The sequence below is a fragment of the Pecten maximus genome, chromosome 7 (assembly GCF_902652985.1).
Source record: "Pecten maximus chromosome 7, xPecMax1.1, whole genome shotgun sequence".
Taxonomy (NCBI): domain Eukaryota; kingdom Metazoa; phylum Mollusca; class Bivalvia; order Pectinida; family Pectinidae; genus Pecten; species Pecten maximus.
In genome coordinates, this window is record NC_047021.1 from 2,522,687 (window position 1) to 2,537,820 (window position 15,134).

Genomic DNA, 15,134 nt, shown 5'->3' on the forward strand with positions numbered 1-15,134 from the left:
AGGAATTTATGCCTCTATGATACGGGTATCGATCCACGTCAATATGTTATTTGAAACGCAAGGTGGTACTTATAACATAAACTTATAAAAAGGCATTAATGATTTTTTAATATTAAAGAATAGATATTTACGCCATAAAGCTATAACACAAAAAACGGAGTGAACTCTATATAAATAACTATTAATATCAATTAATAATTTTGAATAATGATTAAATAACTATTAATAAATGAATATTGATATTTTTAATATCAATTGTTGAACATTAATAGTATTGGATGAATGGACAGAGGCTTTGGACAAAGAAGGAGAAATTGACTGTGTGTACCTGGATTATCAAAAGGCATTTGATACCGTACCTCACAAGAGGTTAATAAGCAAACTCAGATCTTTTGGAATAGGAGAGGAAATGCTGTTGTGGATAGAAAATTTCTTATCGGGTAGGAATCTTCGGAATGGGGAGAGGTGACATCAGGAATCCCTCAGGGGTCAGCAATTGGGCCGCTGCTGTTCGTTATCTTTATCAATGATCTGCCGCACTTAGGACCTAGTCCAATCAAGCGTTTTCCTATTCGCCGATGACACCGAAAATCTTCAAAATCATAAAAACGGACAGTGACAAAACAATACCACAACAAGATCTTCAAATCTTAGAGGATTGAAGCAAGACATGGCTGCTAAAATTCCACCCACAAAAATGTAAGCACATGCACATTGGAAAAGACACTCATGGGAACCAAATTAGATACATACTAGGAAATCAAACACTGGAAATGGCCAATGAGGAAAAGGATATAGGAGTCATAGTCGATAATGAGTTAAAATTTGATAAACATGTAGCTGAAAAAGTAAAAACGGCAAACTTCATGTTCGCCATTATCAGAAGAATTTTTAAACATTTAGGATCAGAAACATTTATTCCGTTATACAAGTCACTAGTGAGAACGCACCTTGACTACTCTAGTTTAGTCTTGGCACCCTACAAAATCAAACATGTGGAACAAATCGAGTGTGTACAAAGAAGAGCAACGAAACAACTTCCCGGGATGGCTCACCCAACCTACACAGAACGACTAAAAATACTAAAACTACCTACGCTAAGCTACCGTAGAATTCGGGGTGACATGATCGAACTGTACAAAATGACAACAAATAGATATGACAATTCTGCATGTCCAAAATTAACATTTTGGGACGAAAAATGTGAAAGGATTTCAACTAGAAGAAACACTAAAAAAAATTCCAGGAGAGGTCAGATTCAGATCTAAGGAAAAATTCTTTAACAATCCGTACGTGTTGTAAATTTGTGGAACAGTCTACCAGAGAAAGTAGTGTGCGCAGACAGTACAAACACGTTTAAGATAAATATATGGAAGGACAGGAAATAATGTATAAAGACTTTTAAGCCAAAGTGAATGATACCGGAAGTCACAGCAAAGTCTTAAAGTCAAACGAGTCGGATGTAGAGGATCCCTGGGGAGTCTGAATCAGTAAACTACACTAAGTAACGATACGTATCAATACGTACCTCTTTTTTCCATAACGGCTTGCCATATTTTGGTGATCGTACTTCAACTCAAGATCGTTTTTAGAATTCGCTCAAGCTTTTATTCTCAAAGTCAAATAATTTTTATGTTACTTGATACAATAACTTTTTGGACACATATTTTACACTGATTCCAGACGTAATAAATTTTGATGGACATCAAAACGAACATGTCCTGTATAACCGTAATACAGTAACACAACTCTCATGAGAACTAGATTTTTTTAAAAAAAATTTTTTAATATAGACTAGGTCTATATTTAGTCCGAATAATCGACGCCAGACGAATGGGACATGCAGGATATACATATTAGGCCTTAATATAAGTAGATATGTACCGTAATATGTTTCGCGGTAGTTGTAAAATAAATAATGTTTAGCAAAGTATGTCAGGTTTCATTAGATTCGTTACATATGGGATGTGTGTATTCATTCTATAAACAAAAGGAGACGGATTTACATAAGTATTTAGTACTTGTTTCTGAATCTTTTCATGCTTTGTATAATGTAAGTACTATTGCAATTTATAGTAATATAATTCAGTTTAAACTAAGTTAAAGGGGGTGGAGGTGTGCGAAATCGGTAGGGTCAGTGTTGAAGGTTTGGAGAGTCTTCTCGACGGAGAATAGTTTTCAAGAAAGTCCGATAATAACCATCCCTCGTGTCCTGACGACACTTTTTGTTTTACATTCTTGAAAATTTCTCTTGCAATTCTTCTTCTTCTAGCAGTTGACACGTGTTTGAAAACTTATGATCAAATCGTTTATTAACAAATATTTCATTCACCTTTTATGGATTTAGGCCAATGACTAAAAAGTGCCAGTGAATGTGTATAGGAAAATCAATATATTGCCGATGAAATTACGATGTAATTTATCCGAGAAAAAAAACGAATAACATGTAATAATCTGATAAAGATATTTTATAACGCAGTCCTCGACAATATCTTTGCCATCCGATCGCAATCAAAGGGAAACAACTCTAGCAAAATAATTCACATAGAGCAAATGGGTCATTTTGAAATTTGTATCAACTTTAACTTAGAGAGTATGTTTTATTGATGGGCCGAGCAAATGTAAAATCAGTACAGCTTTTACATTAGAATTATAGTCTTTTAACAAATATAGTATTAAAGTCTGCTTATGTGAGCTTTTGGAAGAATATCTGAAAAAGTTTTTTTTTTTCGGGGAACTTGAGAGTATGTCGGAGTCAGTGAAAACAATATGGCTGCTCCATAGCGACGGGGTACGCGCCAGCAAGGGAAAAATTGTAAATCTTCATATTGCAACATGAGTCATGGATTACATTTCAGCACCAACATGATCAAATGGGGAGGACGAGAAACGATGTCCATGATAACCATACGTTTGCTCCTCAGATAAGTGAAGCAAGCAAACGTATTGCAGCTCGTCGCTTGCAAAGTTTAGATGGAGGGGTGCCACATTTTATGCTGAATATAAAGTGCAGAGAGCCGCTTGCACCCATCCCCTCTAACCCTGACAAGCAGAAGATACCCACAATCTCTGATGAAGCCATCGAATCTGACCGTGAATCGAAGGAGGAGTTACTTTTAGATACCGTTTTAAATTCTCCTAAATTATCGGAGAACAGCATTAAATTTCCGAAAGATAAAAAGGGCGGGTATGCTCTTCGATCCGGAACTATGGCCACAAAAGCTAACGTTTTACTAGACGACAGCATCTTTACATTCCGCCCAAAAGTCAGTAGTGCTAGCGTTAAAATAGTTGAAAGTCTAGGTACAGATTTTATGTCCAGACAACAACAACATTTGGAAAGACAAAAAAGACATGTAAGTAATTCTAGTGTGCATGGTTTTACAGGGTAGGATAAATTTATTAATGTATTTTTTTATATATTAAGTTTTTCTCTTTAAGTACATTCATTTAAGAAGTGGTCCATTTAGTAACCAATTATAAATTGGATCCTTATTATCAGACTTGTGTAATTGTTTTATTGTAATATGTAAAGTATTCATGAAATGTGTTCACATGGATTCACAAACAATTGACAAAATTATGTAGCCTGAATTTCCTACTTATTTCACTTGTCTGGGGTGGAGCCCTTTTGCCTCATTTTGTGAAGCTAGTCAGCGAATTAGGGAGGTACTTCCAAGAGTAAACTGCAAATTTTGAGAATTTGGCTTAATTAAGTGTGAAATAATTTCAATTTTGAATGGGGCCCATTATCAGCCCGTAAAAGCCCTGCATGACTTCCATCACTACTCCAGTAATAATCCAGCTGGCCAGTAGTCTGTTATTACACAAATATACATAGTTATATCAATAGAAATCGCCAGGCCAATTATGAACTTGAAATGAAGCCAAGATAGTAAATTATGTCATGAATTAACTACATACCAATTGCAAATCTCAAGTCAGCACTCTTGAATGAAGCATTCATAGCTTTATAAATATCATTAATTACTGTAATTAGGAGTTATTATGGTGACTTATGTGTGGCCTTTGCATAATAGGAGTAAACAAGTTACCTATAACCTATTGCATGGTTGTAATTGCAATTTATATTGTGATGCTTCTAAAATGCGAATACCTTCAAAAATAGACTTAAATAGACCCTTAACAAAACAAAACAAAAATAATAATAATAATTATACAGTAAGTGTAAGGAACCCCATTTTCAATCTAGTGGAAATAACAAATTACTTCATCAAAGAAATGTTGTAACATGGTATCCTTAATGAAGATCCTTACATTTGCAAATCAGTTGATTCAGTATTATTGAATGCCAATAATAATAGGGTGCACACGACCTTAGTTATCAATGTGTTAGTCAATCAGTCAATTTTAGGAGTAATTGTTGATAAATTCATTATTAAATTGTTAACTAACTTTTGTTTATTACAGATCGAGCAAGCTCCTATACACTTTTCAAGTTATTCTGGACGTCTTTCTCCTGTGCTAGCCAAATCTGGAAAGAAAGCAACAAAATCAAAAGAGGTAATGCTCCATAAACATTACAACAGTGATATTGTTGGTGGCTCTTACAGTCCTTCAGTAAGAAACATGATGGTCATAAATGATCAGAAAGGGCAAAAAAATCAAATCAAATAAAGATAGTTCCTTATAATCGAAAACAGCAATTGACACCCTAATTTAAATGCAGCCTTATCATATTTCACCTTTGACTTCTGAAATAAATGGTATCTCATTGATGTCTATAAAATACATATACTGTGGAGACCTAGGGGAACTGTAGTTTTGTATTGTGTCTGTCCTTCCATCTTTACATTGTAGATCTGTTCCTCAACATCCCCTTCTGTCTTTCCGTCCTTCTGCACTTTAACTTGTGCATGTTCTATATCCTCCTTGTCTTGGGAGCTTTAAACTGAGGGCATGGTTTCACCTAGTTAGCAGGTCTCTTTAATCTTCATTTTGAACTTTGACCTACATAAAAAAGTTTGTCCAGGCTTTATTTCCTACACTACTTGTCACTGGAACTTTATGCTTGGGACATAGGTTCACATGTAAATGAGCTGGTGTGACATGTACCAAAAGTAGGTCACTCTGAACTATATTTGACAGGCCAAAACAATAATTTTTCAATTTCTGCAACTACCTGAAATGTCTACTTCCTTATGGAAGATTCTAAACCATTGTAGTCAAAGACATTTGTATAAATAATGAGAGTTGATAATTCATTTATAAACAATGAAAGTCTATCACAGCTGTCAGTAGTGTTGTTGATTTACTACCTTTTATCATACTGATGTAAATCATACTGATGTAATAATAATAATGTTATAGGCATTATTTATAGTGTTTTTTTTAATTCTTCAAAGTGTAGGACATAAGGAACAGTGTTGTTGTCTTATTCAAATGTTCTTTTTGACATTAATGAGGACAGGCAATACAGTGCCATTTGACAGCTGGAATCATCCTTAACTGACCATAGTTCAGCTGTTGATAGGATGTTAATGTACGTTTATGCTTTCCTACTATCCATATTTGGGAGGGAGAGGCTCAATATCTTTTTTTACGCTAAATTTAGAAATAAATCGTCAGCTAAACATTTCTGTTAACCTGGTTAGAATAACCAATGTGGCCTTCAGCCATATGGTGGTATTCATCGTTCCTGTATCTATACATCATAATTTCTTTAAACATGTTCTGTGATTCACAACTAATGTAGTTCTAGTTGGAATGACACTTAATTTGACTGGAAGCATCCCTAGGTGGTGGTGATTCAAAATTGTACAAATGGTGAAGCTGAACCCCCAGGGGACTGAGGGGCAGGACCAAAAGGGGGCAACTCGGTTATATTGCTGTAAACAACTTTTTTTTCCAGAAATATGCCAGGGCTTTTTTTCACTACTTTGGGAATGGGGCCTATGGCTTTAGGATTGGGGGAAAATGTATGACAACACTTACAGGTAAATGGGGAAAAATGGACATAATGGTAAAAATAACAAATAGACACAAATATGAATCTATGCTATATTTATTTAGACTCTAGAGCATTATCTCCCTTTATCAGGCCAGAATAACCAATAAAACGTAGACGGGACGGCACCATCCAGATTTTTAAAGACATAATTTTTTTATAGATCATTCGATTGGGAAGTTTAACTGGTTGGATTGGGAAAAATATCCAATTTTGCTGTGGGGAATGGGGCCGAAATTCGGCCCCAAAAAAAGCCCTGTATGCACTTGTGGATATTGCTCATATTTGATTAAAAGCATCCTTAAATGTTTGGTATTCAAAGTTGTACAAATAATGAGGTTGATCCCAGGGAGCCGAAGGGCAGGTCCAACAGGGAACAATTTGGCAATATATTACTTTAAACATTGTCTTCTCTAGAACTATGGACTAGTTTGAGTTTTGGGGGATAGTTCTGTTGGCCCTGAAAAGTGATGCAAGTTAGATAATTTATATTTGGGTCCTATTAGTGTCTTCAAAATTCAAAAAAAAAAATTAGATATTTTTTCATGTGAAGCCAAGATATCCAGGAATCTATGTTACTCATCTTTCTACTAATTTTAAACTTGAGCTGCACAAACAAATCTATACAGTAGTTGAGCTATAGTCGTTTCCAAAGTGGCCAAGATTAAAACACAAGTTTAATAATGTCTGTTTTCCTGATATAATATGAACAAGCAGAATTCTTACTCCACCAAATAAAAATAAAATGAAATTTGTTTGTACTAACCAACGATTAGCTGGAGGCAGGGTTCGAAATTAACTCTTTAACTTGCAAAATGCCACTTAAATTGCAGGAAATGTGACTTTAAATATTTTGTCTACTCACAAGTGTTTGCTTGTATGTTTTCCCCAAAAATCAGGCTGAGTATTTTTCCCAGGTCCCTACATGGGCGCCAATGTAACAGAGCGTGTGATTAATTAATTTTAAATCACTGCCTCTGCTAGGGATCGAACCAGGGACCTCTGGCTTACTAGTCTTACGCTCAACCGATCAAGCTAAAGAAAAGATCTCTCTAGCCAAGCAGTATATTGCAGCTAGTATTTACCATGGTTACATATACAGTGGACCCTCGATAATCCGAACACCTTCGTTCCAAATCCGAACCGTCCGGATTACGAGTTTTCCGGACTGCCGAATTTCGTCTACCAGGTCAAAAAAAAAATGTTGTGTAAGAGTTCTCTCCCTTGATTATATACAATCCGGGACGTTTCATAAACACAGACTTTTTAACAATAAATATACTTATGTTTCTGATATGATTCTTGTTTTGTTTTGTAGAAAGTAAAAAATAAACTATGTTTTTAAAAGAACATGTAAAGTGAAAGTTGTTTTATTTATAGTGGGCATATGTGACCTACAAACAACACACATGTGTCACGTCCCGGAGGTTCACAAACAAGTAGAAATTACAAACGTTCAATACCTTAAATAAATGACCCGGATTTTACAACTTACCGTCAGTCCATGTTTTTTTATGATTTTTACGTACCAGAAACCCCAAGCTATGTATTTAAAAGTACGCGACACCAGCGAGAACTACCCAAGATGTCCGATAATTATTAAACCCGTATTCACTTAACAATGTGACGCTTAGTTAAGTATCAGACGACTATTGACTAATTTGTGTGTAATCAACCCAGTTCTTGTGATCACTGCTTAATACGTAAATGTGTATGTAATTTATAACATGCATCTTTCAATGAGCCGTCGTTTCACGTAACGGTGTTACAAAGCCGATATCCGTGTTTACCCAATACAAGTGTTAATGATGTAAATTACCGATCATAAATTTATTAGATCTACATGTATTTGAGTTTGATTAATTATCGTATCACGTACTGTATGTTTGTGCATAAATTCTGTAACATTTAGGTCGTAGAGAAAAAGCAATGTACCGTTATAAAAACAAAAGCTACACATTGTAACACAGGTAAACACCCGGGGCTATGACCTGGCAGCGGTCGCTATGACTACGCACAGTGTCAAACGATAGTCTGTACAGCTGTCGACACGGGTGACTTGCCCCGACATTTTTTTTCTCCTCGTGGTGAAAAAATCGTCCAGATTATTGAGGGAAATTTACTAATGAAAAGTACGTTCCGTTCCCAAAATGGGCTTCCGGAATCAGAATCCGAATTTCCGGACTGGTGAGTACAAATAACGTTACGGAAATCCGTTCCCGTGCATTTCCGTCCGGACTGCGAGTTTTCCGGACTATCGGCGTCCGGATTATCGCGGGTCCACTGTACGTGATACACAAGCATAAATAGTGAAAATATGAGTGGAAAATAGATACCAACATATAAGAAATTATGATTTCATGATAAATGAAATCTTTCCGATAAGTGTTGTGATTCCTGTATTGTCTCTACTTTACTTCACAAAATTAATGAAAATACTGCTATTTGAAATTTTAGGAACTGGCAATGAATTGCTAGTGATGAAAAAAGTTAATTTCAACCCTTTGGAGCTTTATTTTAGTTACAGCCTCCAATTTATTATTGATTCCATATTTTACCTGATAATTGGTTGGACTCGCAGAGCGTCGACACTAAATATCCGTGTCATTGGTATTATACAAGTATTTACAAACAGGAAAAAGATATATACATGTATGACACCAGTTCCTGCTTCAGTATCTATCCTGGTGAGGTTACATACATGTATGACTTCAGTATCTATCCTGGTGAGGTTACATACATGTATGACTTCAGTATCTATCCTGGTGAGGTTACATACATGTATGACTTCAGTATCTATCCTGGTGAGGTTACATACATGTATGACTTCAAAATCTATCCTGGTAAGGTTACATACATGTATGACTTCAATATCTATCCTGGTGAGGTTACATACATGTATGACTTCAATATCTATCCTGATAAGGTTACATACATGTATGACTTCAGTATCTATCCTGTGAGGTTACATACATGTATGACTTCAATATCTATCCTGGTGGGGTTACATACATGTATGACTTTATCCTGGTGAGGTTACATATCCTGGTGAGGTTACATACATGTATGACTTTATCCTGGTGAGGTTACATGCATGTATGACTTTATCCTGGTGAGGTTACATACATGTATGACTTTAATATCTATCCTGGTGAGGTTACATACATGTATGACTTCAATATCTATCCTGGTGAGGTTACATACATGTATGACTTCAGTATCTATCCTGGTGGGGTTACATACATGTATGACTTCAGTATCTATCCTGGTGAGGTTACATACATGTATGACTTCAGTATCTATCCTGGTGGGGTTACCTACATGTATGACTTCAATATCTATCCTGGTGAGGTTACATACATGTATGACTTCAATATCTATCCTGGTAAGGTTACATACATGTATGACTTCAATATCTATCCTGGTGAGGTTACATACATGTATGACTTCAATATCTATCCTGGTAAGGTTACATACATGTATGACTTCAGTATCTATCCTGGTGGGGTTACATACATGTATGACTTCAGTATCTATCCTGGTGAGGTTACATACATGTATGACTTCAGTATCTATCCTGGTGGGGTTACCTACGTGTATGACTTCAATATCTATCCTGGTGAGGTTACATACATGTATGACTTCAATATCTATCCTGGTAAGGTTACATACATGTATGACTTCAATATCTATCCTGGTGAGGTTACATACATGTATGACTTCAATATCTATCCTGGTAAGGTTACATACATGTATGACTTCAGTATCTATCCTGGTGAGGTTACATACATGTATGACTTCAGTATCTATCCTGGTGATGTTAAATACATGTATGACTTCAATATATATCCTGGTGAGGTTACATACATGTATGACTTCAGTATCTATCCTGGTGGGGTTACATACATGTATGACTTCAATATCTATCCTGGTGAGGTTACATACATGTATGACTTCAGTATCTATCCTGGTGAGGTTACATACATGTATGACTTCAATATCTATCCTGGTAAGGTTACATACATGTATGACTTCAATATCTATCCTGTGAGGTTACATACATGTATGACTTCAGTATCTATCCTGGTGGGGTTACATACATGTATGACTTCAATATCTATCCTGGTGAGGTTACATACATGTATGACTTCAGTATCTATCCTGGTGAGGTTACATATCCTGGTGAGGTTACATACATGTATGACTTCAGTATCTATCCTGTGAGGTTACATACATGTATGACTTCAGTATCTATCCTGGTGAGGTTACATACATGTATGATTTCAGTATCTATCCTGGTGGGGTTACATACATGTATGACTTCAATATCTATCCTGGTAAGGTTACATACATGTATGACTTCAATATCTATCCTGTGAGGTTACATACATGTTTGACTTCAGTATCTATCCTGGTAAGGTTACATACATGTATGACTTCAGTATCTATCCTGGTGAGGTTACATACATGTATGACTTCAATATCTATCCTGGTGAGGTTACATACATGTATGACTTCAATATCTATCCTGGTGAGGTTACATACATGTATGACTTCAATATCTATCCTGGTGAGGTTACATACATGTATGACTTCAATATCTATCCTGGTAAGGTTACATACATGTATGACTTCAGTATCTATCCTGGTGAGGTTACATACATGTATGACTTCAGTATATATCCTGGTGATGTTACATACATGTATGACTTCAATATATATCCTGGTGAGGTTACATACATGTATGACTTCAGTATCTACCCTGGTGAGGTTACATACATGTATGACTTCAGTATCTTTCCTGGTGAGGTTACATACATGTATGACTTCAATATCTATCCTGTGAGGTTACATAAATGTATGACTTCAATATCTATCCTGGTGAGGTTACATACATGTATGACTTCAATATCTATCCTGGTGAGATTACATATCCTGGTGAGGTTAAAAGATCTGGTGAGGATGATTAATTGGGATATAGAATTGGGTATATTACCACAGACTATATCTCCCTGCAGTATACGACCACCTGTTTATCTCCCTACAGTATACGACCACCTGTTTATCTCCCTACAGTATACGACCACCTGTTTATCTCCCTACAGTATACGACCACCTGTTTATCTCCCTACAGTATACGACCACCTGTTTATCTCCCTACAGTATACGACCACCTGTTTATCTCCCTACAGTATACGACCACCTGTTTATCTCCCTGCAGTATACGACCACCTGTTTATCTCCCTACAGTATACGACCACCTGTTTATCTCCCTACAGTATACGACCACCTGTTTATCTCCCTACAGTATACGACCACCTGTTTATCTCCCTGCAGTATACAACCACCTGTTTATCTCCCTGCAGTATACGACCACCTGTTTATCTCCCTACAGTATACGACCACCTGTTTATCTCCCTACAGTATACGACCACCTGTTTATCATTACCACCATGTATCAGCGATTTAATAAGTGATTTTAATTATTGTTCCTTTACTTAGTTATATACATGTAGTTCAACAATGCATTCAGGACTATTTCCTACTAGTATTCTCAAGACCATGTATACAGTATTATTGCATGGTTCAGAGAATGTAGCTTGTCCTCAAGTGTGGTAGATTGGAGCCCCTATAATACACAGATCATATAAAGTCCACAACTTACAGGCCACCTTTAGAAATACAGATTAGGTGATTTTGGATCTTTATGTTGACTGAATGTGGTATATATATATATATTACATTCAGTGTATTATAAATCCTCAATGCTATTGAAAATGTGTTTTAAACTTGACAAAGAATAGTCACACTATGTTAAAGTATTTTGGAGGTCATAGGTCATTGGTGATCAATCAAATGACAACCCTGGTCTACCTATAAACAGATAAATTTAGCATGAAACAGGTTGGAAGATTGGAATCTTGGTTACAGAAGCACAATGGTACAGGAAAACACCTGATTAGAACATGTAAACAGAGGACTTTGTACAGGTTGTGTTTACCAGAGTTAAAGTGTGACAAACTCGGGTGGATCAGGACACATCTGATACTATCTCCTACTGACTTCTGTCAACACCTTAGGTATCATGTCAACTAACAAAACAGTAACACCCACTATCATAAACTAACAAAACAGTAACACCCACTATCATAAACTAACAAAACAGTAACACCCACTATCATACACTAACAAAACCATACACTAACAAAACTGTAACACCCACTATCATAAACTAACAAAACAGTAACACCCACTATCATAAACTAACAAAACAGTAACACCCACTATCATAAACTAACAAAACCATAAACGAACAAAACCATACACTAACAAAACTGTAACACCCACTATCATAAACTAACAAAACTGTAACACCCACTATCATAAACTAACAAAACAGTAACACCCACTATCATAAACTAACAAAACAGTAACACCCACTATCATAAACTAACAAAACTGTAACACCCACTATCATAAACTAACAAAACAGTAACACCCACTATCATAAACTAACAAAACAGTAACACCCACTATCATAAACTAACAAAACTGTAACACCCACTATATATCATAAACTAACAAAACTGTAACACCCACTATCATAAACTAACAAAACAGTAACACCCACTATATATCATAAACTAACAAAACTGTAACACCCACTATATATCATAAACTAACAAAACTGTAACACCCACTATCATAAACTAACAAAACAGTAACACCCACTATATATCATAAACTAACAAAACAGTAACACCCACTATCATAAACTAACAAAACAGTAACACCCACTATATATCATAAACTAACAAAACTGTAACACCCACTATATATCATAAACTAACAAAACTGTAACACCCACTATATATCATAAACTAACAAAACAGTAACACTCACTATCATAAACTAACAAAACAGTAACACCCACTATCATAAACTAACAAAACAGTAACACCCACTATCATTAACTAACAAAACAGTAACACCCACTATCATACACTAACAAAACCATACACTAACAAAACTGTAACACCCACTATCATAAACTAACAAAACAGTAACACCCACTATCATAAACTAACAAAACAGTAACACCCACTATCATAAACTAACAAAACCATAAACGAACAAAACCATACACTAACAAAACTGTAACACCCACTATCATAAACTAACAAAACTGTAACACCCACTATCATAAACTAACAAAACAGTAACACCCACTATCATAAACTAACAAAACAGTAACACCCACTATATATCATAAACTAACAAAACTGTAACACCCACTATCATAAACTAACAAAACAGTAACACCCACTATCATAAACTAACAAAACAGTAACACCCACTATCATAAACTAACAAAACTGTAACACCCACTATATATCATAAACTAACAAAACTGTAACACCCACTATCATAAACTAACAAAACAGTAACACCCACTATATATCATAAACTAACAAAACTGTAACACCCACTATATATCATAAACTAACAAAACTGTAACACCCACTATCATAAACTAACAAAACAGTAACACCCACTATATATCATAAACTAACAAAACAGTAACACCCACTATCATAAACTAACAAAACAGTAACACCCACTATATATCATAAACTAACAAAACTGTAACACCCACTATATATCATAAACTAACAAAACTGTAACACCCACTATATATCATAAACTAACAAAACAGTAACACTCACTATCATAAACTAACAAAACAGTAACACCCACTATCATAAACTAACAAAACTGTAACACCCACTATCATAAACTAACAAAACAATAACACCCACTATTAGAAACTAACAAAACTGTAACACCCACTATCATAAACAAACAAAACTGTAACACCCACTATCATAAACTAACAAATCCATACACTAACAAAACCATGAACACACACAACAATAAACACACAAACAACCTTAAACTCACAAAACCATGAACACACCAAACCATGAACACAAAATACCATGAACACACAAAACCATAAACTAACAAAACCATAAACACACAAAACCATAAACACACAAAACCATAAACACATAAAACCATGAACTCAGCCAACCATAAGCTAACAAAACCATGAACACACACAACCATAAACACACAAACAACCTTAAACTCACAAAACCATGAACACAAAATACCATGAACACACAAAACCATAAACTAACAAAACCATAAACACATAAAACCATGAACTCAGCCAACCATAAGCTAACAAAACCATAAACACACAAAACCATAAAAACAGAAAAACCATGAACACACACAACCATAAACACACAAACAACCATAAACTCACAAACCATAAACACACAAAACCATAAAAACAGAAAAACCATGAACACACACAACCATAAACACACAAACAACCTTAAACTCACAAAACCATGAACACACCAAACCATGAACACAAAATACCATGAACACACAAAACCATAAACTAACAAAACCATAAACACACAAAACCATAAACACATAAAACCATGAACTCAGCCAACCATAAGCTAACAAAACCATGAACACACACAACCATAAACACACAAAACCATAAACACACACAACCATGAACACACAAAACCATGACATGATGCATTATAACACCTCAGAAAGATTTTCTGTAGGGTGTTGTTATAATACTGTAACTTAACATACATGTACCTGTTCCAGGGGGAGGATATCGATGGGTTGAAGTCCACATCAGAAACAACTTTAGAATCTGAAGCGGATAAACCTGAGTTAACAGCAGAGGAGTTGGAGGAGGAAGGTGACACGATGCCGTCCTCCCTCACCCTCAATCGTACCAAGACAAGCATCTCGCCTGGGCCTTCAGAGGCTTCTTGATGGTAAGTCCTCCTTCAGGAGAAAGGAAAATATCTAAAAAGGTTCTGTGTAGGTATAGGTGGATTTCTGTGACACCTGTGTTACCTGTAAGTTTGTAGGTATAGGTGGGTGTCTGTGACACCTGTGTTACATTGTTACCTGTAGGTTTGTAGGTATAGGTAGATGTCTGTGACACCTGTGTTACATTGTTACCTGTAAGTTTGTAGGTATAGGTGGGTGTCTGTGACACCTGTGTTACCTGTAAGTTTGTAGGTATAGGTGGATGTCTGTGACACCTGTGTTACCTGTA

The 15,134-nt window shown here is 35.6% G+C and overlaps 1 protein-coding gene across 5 annotated transcripts in view; it reads left to right on the forward strand.

The window, feature by feature from the left end:
* Positions 1 to 4,431: 4,431 nt before the first annotated feature.
* The window catches only part of LOC117331320 (tubulin monoglycylase TTLL3-like), a 54,889-nt gene continuing 44,186 nt past the window's right edge, over positions 4,432 to 15,134 (forward strand). For all 5 annotated transcript variants that reach the window (XM_033889989.1, XM_033889988.1, XM_033889991.1 and 2 more), the window contains exons 1-2: positions 4,432 to 4,524; positions 14,672 to 14,847. The gene's annotated coding sequence lies outside the window, so the exon portion shown is untranslated. The remainder of the gene's footprint in view (positions 4,525 to 14,671; positions 14,848 to 15,134) is intronic.